Genomic DNA, 12,357 nt, shown 5'->3' on the forward strand with positions numbered 1-12,357 from the left:
TTTGGCCTTGTTAAGGCGTAGCCCAGACAAGCGGTCATCAATATCTTCCTCCGTGGTTCATAGCCTAGGCCAATGGGAGTAGATTTGTTGGGTAAAGGATGGAATGTGTATCCCTTCTTCCTTATGCCCAATGGGGTTCCTGGGAAATAACCTTGAGCTAACAGCATTTTAGGGATGACTCGGGATGCGTGCGGGTCTAGGAATGTTGGATCATAGTCTTCGATGAACTGGATGGCTTCATCCATTTGAAAACCGTAAAGGTCGTCTGCAGTTTCGGCCGTTCCAACCATAGTACAACTGATGTCGAGAGGAGGGGCGCGGATTTCCAAAATTACCCCGTTATGGTTAAGTTTAACCATTTGGTGCAAGGTAGAAGCCACACCTCCTAAGTCATGGAGCCAAGGTCGTCCCAAGAGGTGGTTGAATGTGGGCTTGATGTCGATTATTTGAAACTCCGTGGTGCGTGCCACATGCCCGGTTTGTATTGTAAGGTTGATTTATCCCAACATAGGCCTTCGAGAGTTATCATAAGCTCGTACTCCTTGCGTGGAGGTTTGGAAGTCATCGTTTCCTAGCCCTAAGCAATGGGCGGTTCGCAATGGGCAAACTTTAACTGCCGAACCGTTATCTACTAGCGCTAGGGGGATGGTTTGTCCCTTGCATCCAACCACTAGATAAAGGGCCTTATTGTGGGCATCCCCTTCTTTGGGCAAGTCTTTGTCAGTAAAAGTATAGCCTTTTCTCCAGCATCTCTTGTGATGTGGTTAACCAGTGAGTCAGGTGTGATATCCGTAGGTACTGAGATGAGGTCAAGTGAGCGAATAAGTTTTTCGCGATGCTCCTTTGAAGTACACATGAGATCCCAGATGGTAATCTCGGCCTTAGTTTTTTTTAGTTGCTTCAAGAGAGGATTTTCAATGACTTCTGCGACGGTGGTGTGCCGTCCATTCTCAGGAGTCTGTCTGACTGGGATATCGTCCATGGGAGGTGGGCCAATATCCGGTTGGTATATCATTCCGGATCGGGTGAGATTGTCGACTTCGTGTTCCTGAGGGGTGGTGTCAAAGAGATCATACCCGGGCCAAGTTTCAGTAAAGAGGTCCTGGCCCGATACTTGAGATAGGTAGATATCTTCAGCATCATCATCCCACACACCGCACACTTCTCTCTCGATTCGATCCATAGGGACCACAACGAGTGGTGCTCCTTGAGGTGTAATGTACACCGTAGGGTCGAAGTTCTCATTTTCTGGTTGGTCGAGAGAGATGTGACGAGAGCCGAGTGGGCTCTTGTTGTTGTTGGGTTTGCCAACGTTAGGGAGAGGTATTACTTCATCCTCTATCATGTCCTGGATCGTGTTTTTAGATTCCAGCAGCTTTCAGTGTCATGCCCATTTCCTTGATGGGATTTGCAGTAAGTACCTTCAACCCAATATTTACTCTTGACTGGAGGGTCACGGGTGGGGCCTATAGGCCTCAACTTTCCTTGATTGGTTAGTCTTTCGAAGGCTTGTACCAAAGTCGACCCAAGTGGGGCAAACTTTCGATCTCGGACCCATCTTCCAGGGCTTCTTCGGGCGGGAGTCTCCTCTACGGCATGGACTTCTTGGGCTTGGGACGTGTTTCCCCTGTTGTAGGTGTTACTTTTGTATGCGGGCTTGCTTTGTATTGTTTTTGCGAGATCATCCTCGATCTTTATTCCCACATCATAAACTCTTTTGAAAGTGTCAAGGCCCAGGTACCTAAGGTGTTGTCTGTAAGCCGGGTCCAGGCTGTCAATGAATTTTTGGACCAATTCTGTTTCGGGAGGCCTATTGATTAGTTGGGCCGCTTGGTCCCTCCATCTAGCAAAATAGGTTGTGAAACCTTCATTTTTCTTTTAGAAGAGGACTTCCAGCTCGCCCATTGTGACTTGAAAATCCATGTTCGACGAGTATTGCTTGATGAAGACATTGACAAAGTCCTCCTAAGTAGGGAAGAGCTTAGGGTTCTGGTGGTAGTACCATTTGAGCGGCACAGGTTCCAAGGATAAAGGAAAGGCAGGTTCATGGCATTCACGAAGCTCAATAGATGATCACGGGGATTGTCCGTGGCTTTGAATTTCGGTAAGTCAAATGAACTAAACTTTTCTGGTAGTTTGCCAGGAAAAGGTTCAGGATCGAGGGAGAAGTACTTGCTCCCCATGGTTTGCTGTAGAACCATTTTTTCAATACTCTTCTCGTTATCGAGGTCGTTTTTGGCTTGCGCAGCTGCTAAGGCTTCGTTTTCCATTTTCAGTTGGCTCATAAGTTGGGTCATTTGGACCATCTGGTCTCGCAATTCTTCGATGGACATGTTTGAGGGTGCGAATCGAGGTTGGGGGAGCGGAGATCCTTGAAAGGGGGGATGACGGACGGAGCTTGGAGTCACTAAACCTGTTGTTGGTGATGTAGCTTCGAGACCCACTAACCTTTGATTTTCAGATCGGCACCAAGTGGCAGGACCAGCCCTATGCATAAGATAAGCTAAAGTTTAGGCCCCAAAGTTTTAAGCATTACTTAGTCTAGACTTTTGACTCTCTCTATTGGTTTTTTTCGTTCTCTCTTTTGTTGGATACTTTTGGTTTTTTCCTTTGGTCATTCTTTGGATTTTTGAAACACTTGCCCGTGTGACATTCATAGTTATTAGCATGCTCGGTTTTGGTGCCGAACATTGTCGTCGTAGGAGGCCTAACAACGACACAAAGAGTTATTTATCTTATTTTTTTTAGTCGCTTTTAGAATCGAGTGCTTTTTCATACGCCTTCGCAGCAATTTTACGAAAAGTCTTTTTTGCTACGTATTTTCTTTGTGCGCGGGCGTCGATGCTGATGTGCCTGATCAAAAGGCCAGGCAGGAATTTCAGCGCCCAGCGCAGGGCGTGAGAAATATTGGCGCCCAGCCAGGAGCGTTGAAAATGCGTCCCTGGCTGGTTCTCGTTTTCTGTCTGCGTATATCTTTTCGTTTAAGCGACTTTGATTTTGCGTGCTTGCCTAAAAACGTCCTTTACGCGTTGTGCAGCGCTTGTGGGATTCGTTACGGGCCATCCCGAGCGTCGCTTATTTTGTGGCGATCGTTCGGGTTTGCGGAACACGTATTTTGGTATATCTCTTTGGCCAATGGGTTTATGAATGTTTGGGGAATTTTTAAGGTCGTTGGTTTTCTAGCATTATTTGTCACACACAATCACATATTTCGCTACACATAAATAACATTACATCATGAGGCAAGATAATAATATGTCATGTAGTTTATGATAGGCGTCTATGGGTAGTATTTGCGCCGGCTTGGTACCGCTTCTATCGCAGATCCAACACATGCCCCGGTCGAGGTAGTGCCTTCAATAGACGAATTTCGCCCAAGAGGCCAATCACGATGTAAGCCAAGGGGGCATGCACCAATGAGAGGGACCTAGTGGGCGAGCGATTGGGTTTGGGACGGGTGTACTACTAGCGAAAGTGCCGAGTGGACAACATTCGAAGCGTTTGCACCGCCCGGTTGGCGATGGGTATCCTTAGTCTTAACTCCCTAAGGGAGCCAAGATTCGTTATGCGGTTCTTCCCGTTCACATTAATATGCTGATTTTCAGGTCGTCCCAACCTCATGGGGAAATAAACGCGGGGTAGGATCGTTTCACCCTTCGGCTATTTTGATTACCTACGAGCACGAGTATTTCCTTCACTATCCCCAGTGGAGTCGCCACTGTGAGGGGGTCGAAAAAGCACGAGGCTAATGCGTGACCTCGTCCCTCGTGGGTGTGACGCTTCTTTTTGTCAAATCAAGTGTAATTAGATTCCCTGTGAGTTTACACCCAATTGACTAGTAATATAGGAGTCGCCATTCAGTTTTAACGACAATGAGAAAAGCTGACAAAACCCGGTTATCGTGACATAAAGGGAGTGCAATTATGTTTGACCACGACGACCATAGGTTCCCTTGTGACCCCTGGTGTGGGGATCGCTCAACTTACACCCGCAGGGTAGAGATTGAGGGTTCGGGGGACTGTAACTACCGAGAGGAGTACTCGCTCTTCGATAACTCCAGAGGCAGGATATCCTTACTAGCTCAGCATAAATAATTGAAGAGACATGCGTTAACTATTAAACTAATCTGAATTGATTTTAGCAATATGCAACACATAATACTAGATCGATCGCGACTATCTGATTTAGATTGTTTTAAGGGACCTAGCATGATAGTTCAATTTCCCAAAATATTATCTTTATTAGGCGTGATAGAACAATCAGATTTAGTAGTTTAACAATTTATAAAAGGGCGAGGAAAGCAATTAAAGCATGCGAAGGGACACATTACGACGCACCCTTGAGAGGTGCGTCACGGTTCTCAGAAAACTAACCACTTTAGCTTTGCTATTTCTCCTTTTAATTAACGAATCTCAAGTTTCCGGGCTTAATTCTTCAGCTACAAGGGATAGGATACATTCTGTTCGATTTTTGAATCGATTGCGACAGAACGCGGGATCAATTTCGCAGCGTGAGGCTTAGGCTTAGGGGGTTAGAGTCAATACTCAGAATATGAATTGTGTCCTTTTCACGTCGAATTTGGGGATATATTTATAGAAAAGAGTTCGCGGAAAGATAGAATTTTAGAGCTCTAATCCAAGAAGAATTAGGAAAGAACACGTACCCAGGTAATTTCAGCGCCCAGAGCCAGGCGTTGAAAATAGGGTCTGGGCCGTATTTCCTTTTCAGATTTGGACTCGTGGAATACGGAGCCTTTGAGACTTATCCGAGTCTTTTAGCGCGTATTAACTTTATGACGGAATGCGTCTGGGCCCGTTACGAACTCAAGGTTCGTTAGGATTTTAATTAATACGTGACTCTTATTTTTGAATCATACTAGGAACAAGATTACTCTTGCAAATTCTATCTCTTTTAGGATTTATGTTGGAGTGCAACACCTAATTCTGACAGGTTTCTATCTTTTATGACTTTCCACTTTTAGCAACTATCCATTACGGCAGCTACTATTTTTAGCAGGTTTCTATAAATAGAAGGTTTCTATAAATAGCAGGTTCCGGGTGAAATGAAAAGGGTGATAGAGATTCGTTATTTTATAGGAGATGCGTTGCCAAGTGGAGATTTTATGTTCTCATCATCGAACCTTCCCTTTCGTGAATGGGGACAAAAGTAGGTGTCTACACCAAGCACATCAAGACAAACCTTAATTCTCTACGTGCCTCCATTAGAGTGTTCTTCCCAAAAAGAAAAATATCTTGAAGGAGATCTAAGCCATCAACCTCAAGACGAATCTCATCGTGTCGGTGAACCAAGTAGAGGAACGACATTTGGAGTTCTTGTTCGTGTTTGTTGAACTAAAGGGAAAACACTCTACAAGCGTAAGTTATGCTTAATATGTACTTTATACATGCTTCCTGACTTTGGGGTTATTCCGCTATCTGTAGACACCTACTTTTGTCCCCATTCCCGAAAGGGAAGGTTCGATGATGAGAACATAAATCTCCACTTGGCAACGCATCTCCTATAAAATAACGAATCTCAATCTCCCTTTTCATTTCACCCGAAACCTGCTATTTACAGAAACCTGCTATTTATGGAAACCTGCTAAAAATAGTAATTGCCGTAATGGGTAGTTGTTAAAAGTGGCAAGTCATAAAAGATAGAAACCTGTCAGAATTAGGTGTTGCACTCCAACATAAATCCTAAATGTGATAGAAATTACAAGAGGAATCCTATTCCTAATATGATTCGAAAATAAGAGTTACGTATTAATTAAAATCCTAACGAGCCTAGACTTCGTAACGGGCCCAGACGCATTCCGTCATAAAGTTAATACGCACTAAAAGACTCGAATAAGTCTCAAACACTCCGGATTCTAAGAGTCCAAATCTGACGAAGAAAACGGCCCAGACCCTATTTTCCACGCCAGGCTCTGGGCGCCGAAATCTTCGGCGCCTAGCCCTGGGCGCTGAAATTACCTGGGATGTGTTCTTTCCTAATTCTTCGTGGATTAGAGCTTTAAAATTCTATCTTTCCACGAACTCTTTTCTATAAATATAGCCCCAAATTCGACGTGAAAAGAACACACACAATTCATATTCTGAGTATTGACTCCAACCCCTAAGCCTAAGCCTCACGCTGCGAAATTGATCACACGTTCTGTCGCAATCGATCCAAAAATCGAACATAACGTATCCTGTCCCGTAACTTGAGATTCGTTAAATAAAAGGAGAAATAGAAAAGTCAAAGTGGTTAGTTTTCTGAGAACCGTGACGCACCTCTCAAGGGTGCGTCGTAATGTGTCCCTTTTCCATGATTTAATTGCTTTCCTCGCCCTTTTATAAACTGTTAAACTAATTAAATCTGATTGTTCTATCACGCCTAATAAAGATAATATTTTGGGAAATTGGATTATCATGCTAGGTCCCTTAAAACAATCTAAATTAGATAATCGCGATCGATTTAGTATCATATGTTGCATATTGTTAAAATAGACTAAGATTAGTTTAATAGTTAACGCATGTCCTTTCAATTATTTATGCTGAGCTAGTAAGGATATCCTGCCTCTGGAGTTATCGACGAGCGAGTACTCCTCTCGGTAGTTACAGTCCCCCGAACCCTCAATCTCTACCCTGCGGGTGTACGTTGAGAGATCCCCACACCAGGGATCACAAGGGAACCTATGGCCGTCGTGGTCAAACATAATTGCACTCCCTTTATGTCACGATAACCGGGTTTTGTCAGTTTTTCTCATTGTCGTTAAAAAATGAATGGCGACTCCTATATTACTAGTCAATTGGGTGTAAACTCACAGGAAATCCAATTACACTTGATTTGACAAAAAGAAGCGTCACACCCACGAGGGACGAGGTCACGCATTAGCCTCGTGCTTTTTCGACCCCCTCACAGTGGCGACTCCACTGGGGAAAGTGAAGGAAATACCTGTGCTTGTAGGTAATCAAAATAGCCGAAGGGTGAAACGATCCTACCCCGCGTTTATTTCCCCATCAAGTTGGGACGACCCGAAGATCAGCATATTAATGTGAACGGGCAGAACCGCATAACGAATCTTGGCTCCCTCAGGGAGTTTGGACTAAGGATACCCATCGCCAACCGGGGGGCGCATAAGCTTCGAATGTTGTCCACTCGGCACTTTCGCTAGTAGTACACCTGTCCCAAACCCAATCGCTCGCCCATTAGGTCCCTCTCATCGGTGCATGCCCCCTTGGCTTACATCGTGATTGGCCTCTTGGGCGAAATTCGTCTGTTGAAGGCACTACCTCGACCGGGGCATGTGTTGGATCTGCGATAGAAGCGGTACCAAGCCAGGCGCAAATACTACCCATAGAAGCCTATCATAAACTACATGACATATTATTATTGGCTCATGATGTAATGTTAGTTATGTGTAGCGAAATATGTGATTGTGTGTGACAAACAACGTTAGAAAACCAACGACCTTAAAAATTGTCCAAACATTCATAAACCAATTAGCCAAAGAGTTATACCAAAATACGTGTTCCGCAAACCCGAACGATCGCCACAAAAATAAGCGACGCTCGGGATGGCCTGTAACGAATCCCACAAACTCTGCACAACGCGTAAAGGACGTTATTAGGCAAGCACGCAAAATCAAAGTCGCATAAACAAAAAGTAGACGCAAACAGGAAACGAGAACCAGCCAGGGACGTATTTTGAACGCCCCTGGGTGGGCGCCAAAATTTCTCACGCCCTACGATGGGCGCTGAAGTTGCTGCCTGGCCTTTTGGTCAGGCGCAGCAGCCTCGGTGCCCGCGCATGAAGAAAAAACGTAGCAAAAAAAATTTTCGTGAAAAAAATTGCTACAAGGGCGTATGAAAAAGCACTCGATTCTAAAAGCGACTTATAAAAAAAAAATATAACTCTTTGTGTCGTTGTTAGGCCTCCTATGACGACAATGTTCGGCACCAAAACCGAGCATGCTAATAATTATGAATGTCACACGGGCAAAGATTTTCGAAAATATAAAGAGTTCAAAGTGCACACATAGTAGTCCAAATATACTAGTCCGACTTAAGGGTAGTCATAAAATGTCTAAAAACCGACTCATGAAATAAATTAATGTGTCTCCTACTCCACAACAATAATGCAGGGCCCCTGAATACCTACCCGTGGTAGCCATCAAGGATCGCAATGGAAGTAGCATATCCCGAATATCTATTCCTAGAGGTCGCACAAACCTAAGAGACGCATGCTCTGGAACACGACCCTTTACGTTCTCAAAGGCCACTCGCCTCAAAGAACCATGCTATGACAAAAACGCTCCCCAACTCACATGCTTTCGGGCTATTGTTTGGGTTAGAAAAGAAAAGAACAAGGAACGAAACAGAAATTATGGCATTGGCCCTTCAAGATGAATTGTTCGATCCCACTAAACTGATCGCTCCATCACCCTCAAAGGTTGACCAAATCCAACGAGGGTGGCGCGAGACCTTCAAATGGACTAATGCTCGTGGAATGAAGTTCAAGATATCTGCGGGAGAGTGTCCAATGTACGAAGAATTAGAGTCTGAATCCGAGTTCGATTCCGAGTCCGAACCTAGCAAAATTATAACCCCTCCCAAAACTAGTTTAGACCCGGAAATATCTACTCCGGGAGATCTTTTTGATGTAATGCTTCATGACTTAATAAGATAAAAAAAACTTTTGAGTAATGCCGCTTAAAAATCCGAGTAGTAATGCAGAATGTCTCGCCAATAATGAGCACGAAAAAGAGCCAGAAGAGGAATATACCGAATTAATAAAAACTGTAAATGAACAAGAACTCAAAATTCCTATAATTGAGGACACAGAATCGGTAAATATTGGAACAGAGGAAAATCCTAAAATCATTAAAAATGGCCTCACCTTAACTCCCACTGAAAAAACCGATCTAATCTCCACTTTGCGGGAATTCGAGGGTGTCTTTGCTTGGTCCTACAAAGACATGCCAGGAATAGATCGAGAGATCGCTGAGCATAAAATTCCGCTAGATCCCAAAATGACGCCAGTAAAACAAAAGCTACGGCGGCTCAAACCAGAGATAGCCTTGAAAATAAAAGAAGAAGTCACTAAACAATTAGACGCCGGCTTCATAAAAGTCTCTAACTACCCAGAATGGGTGGCAAATATTGTCCCCGTAGCTAAAAAAGATGGACGAATGCGAATGTGCGTAGACTTTCGAGATCTCAACAAAGCCAGTCCCAAAGATGACTTCCCGCTACCCCAGATTGACATATTAGTAGACAACACCGCAGAACACGCACTTCTCTCCTTTATGGATGGGTACGCAGGATATAACCAAATACTTATGGCAGAAGAAGACATGGAAAAAATAACCTTCATTACCCCTTGGGGTACATATTGCTACACTGTAACGTCTTTTGGTTTGAAAAACGCGGGGGCCACCTATCAAAGAACAGCCACCACGTTACTCCATGACATGATACACAAAGAAATCGAGGTCTATGTAGACGACATGATCTTCAAATCTAAAGACCGGCACGGTCACCTCCTGGCACTTAGAAAGTTCTTCACCCGAATCTTGAAATATAACATGAGACTAAATCCACAAAAATGTGTGTTCGGGGTAACCTCTGGAAAATTACTAGGATATGTTGTTAGTACGCGGGGAATCGAGATTGACCCATCCAAGATTAAAGCCATTACCGAAATGCCCCCACCAAAAACTGAAAAACAGATAAGGGGCTTCCTAGGAAAGCTGCAATACATTAGTAGGTTCATTTCCAAGCTTACTATGACTTGTGAGCCAATATTCAAAAAATTAAGAAAAGGAGAAAAAACCGAATGGTATGAACAATGCCAAATTACCTTCGATAAAATCAAAGAATATCTAAGAAAACCACCCGTCCTTTCCCCTCCTTTGCCTGGAATCCCTTTACGCCTATACCTAACCATCACGGATACTGCAGCGGGAGCTATGCTCTCACAGTGTGTACATGGATCCGAGCGAGCCATTTACTACTCGAGCAAGAAGTTCATACAGTACGAGACGAGATATACAGAACTTGACAAAACCTGCCTCGCCCTAGTCTGGGCATCCAAAAAACTCAGACATTACCTATTGGCCCACACCGTTCATATAGTGTCGCAACTAGATCCCTTAAAATATATGTTCGAAAAGCCCGCCCTAAATGGTCGCATGTCAAGGTGGCTAGTCATGCTCTCAGAGTTCGACCTAAAATTCATGCCAGAAAAAACAATCAAAGGAAGAGCGGTAGCCGAGTTCCTGGCCGAGCATGCTACGAATCAGGAAACCACGGAAGCTTACCTCCTCCCTGACGAGGAACTTCTGATGATACGAGACGACTATTGGACACTATACTTCGATGGCGCGTCCAATCAGAAGGGATGCGGTGTCGGAGTTCTCCTAGTCAGTCCCGAAGGGGCCCATATACCAATTTCCGTCAAACTTGACTTCGAGGCCACAAACAACGGCGTCGAATATGAAGCCTGCATAGTTGGGCTAGAGGCCGCAGTTAGCCTCGGAGTCAAGCATCTACAAGTCTTCGGAGATTCTTCCCTAATAATCAACCATATATCCAAAAGATGGAAGGTCCGAAGCACTAGTCTCTCAAAATATCAAGCTCACTTAGACCAAATAGTCGAGCAATTCGAAAAAATCGAGTATACGTACTTACCAAGAGACGACAACCAATTCGCGGATGCACTAGCAAAGTTAGCTTCAATGCTCAACATCCCGAATGAATGGGACGGAATGACCCTTCGGGTCGAACGAAGAAAAGAGTCGGCTTATTGCTGTGCCATAGACTCCGAACCTGAAAACACCAAAGAAGAACCATGGTATACGGACATCCTTCATTACAAAACAAGTGGGGAATTCCCCCCAAACACCTCCCCGCGAGCATAAAAGGCCCTACGCCTCCTCGCTTCGCAATATAGCATAATCATGGGGGAATTGTACAAATACACACCGAATAAAATCAAGTTACTTTGTGTTCACCAAAACCGAGCCCAAAGACTAATGGAAGAATACCATAACGGCGTGTGTGGACCTCATATGAACGGTAAAATGCTATCCCGAAAAATATCCCGCTCATGGTATTATTGGACCACCATGGAAACCGATTGCCATCACTTTGTGAAAACTTGCCCAAAATGCCAAATCTTCAGTAACCTTAACCACTTACCTCCCTCAGAACTATACACATTCACTTCCCCATGGCCCTTTTCTACCTGGGGTATAGATATAATCGGCAAAGTAACACCCACAGGCGTAGGGGGACACGAGTACGTTTTAGTCTCAATTGACTAGTTCACTAAATGGGTAGAGGCAATCTCCTACGCAAAATTAACCGCCAAACATGTCGCTCGATTCCTAGAAAAGAACATATTCTGTCGATACGGGGTTCCTCATGAAATCATAAGCGACCAAGTTTCCCACTTTAGGGCCGAAGTCCAAGACCTGCTCGAAAAATATCATGTCAAACATCATAAATCCTCTCCCTACAGGCCGCAAATGAACGGCGCGGTAGAGGCGGCCAACAAAAACATTAAAGTCATAATCGAAAAAATGGCCGAAATTTATAAGGATTGGCCCAACAAATTACACTTTGCATTATGGGGCTATCGAACCTCAATCCGCACCTCCATTGGAGTAACACCCTACTCCTTGGTATACGGAATGGAAGCAGTTCAACCGATCGAGTTGGAAATTCCCTCCCTCCGGATCGTCCTAGAAAGCAAGCTGCCCGAGGCCGATTGGGTTCAATCTAGGTACGACGAGCTCGTCCTTTTAGACGAACGGAGGTTGAGAGCTTTACATCACGTACAAGTGTATCAAAAGTATATCGCAAGGCAATTCAACAAAAGAGTCAAACCTCGAAATATCAAAGAAGGTGATTTTGTGTTAAAAGAGGTCCGCGCACCTACTACGGACCCCCGAGGAAAATTCCGGCCTAATTGGACCGAACCATATTTTGTAAAGACCATCCTACCTGGCCGAGCGGTCCAACTGGCCGACATAGATGGAGCGGAATTCGCTAACCTCACGAATTTAAACCAATTGAAAAAGTACTATATTTAATAAAATTCAGTCCGGAGTTAAGGCATCTAATAAAGACTCATAAGCAAGCATTCTGCACATTACTCTAATCAAACGGCATAAAACTCGCTAAAGTAGAAAGGGCGAAGGACGCAGTTTCAACGCCCAGGACTGGGCGCTGTTATTTTTCACGTCCAGGCCTGGGCGCCGATATTTCCAACGCCCGAGCTTGGGCGTCATTTCCTCTTGCCACCAACTCTCTCGCTTCTGCAAGTGTTCGTACTCCTTTGACGGATCATCAAAAGAACCACGAACAC

The sequence above is a fragment of the Spinacia oleracea genome, chromosome 1, assembly GCF_020520425.1.
Source record: "Spinacia oleracea cultivar Varoflay chromosome 1, BTI_SOV_V1, whole genome shotgun sequence".
Taxonomy (NCBI): Eukaryota; Viridiplantae; Streptophyta; class Magnoliopsida; order Caryophyllales; family Amaranthaceae; genus Spinacia; species Spinacia oleracea.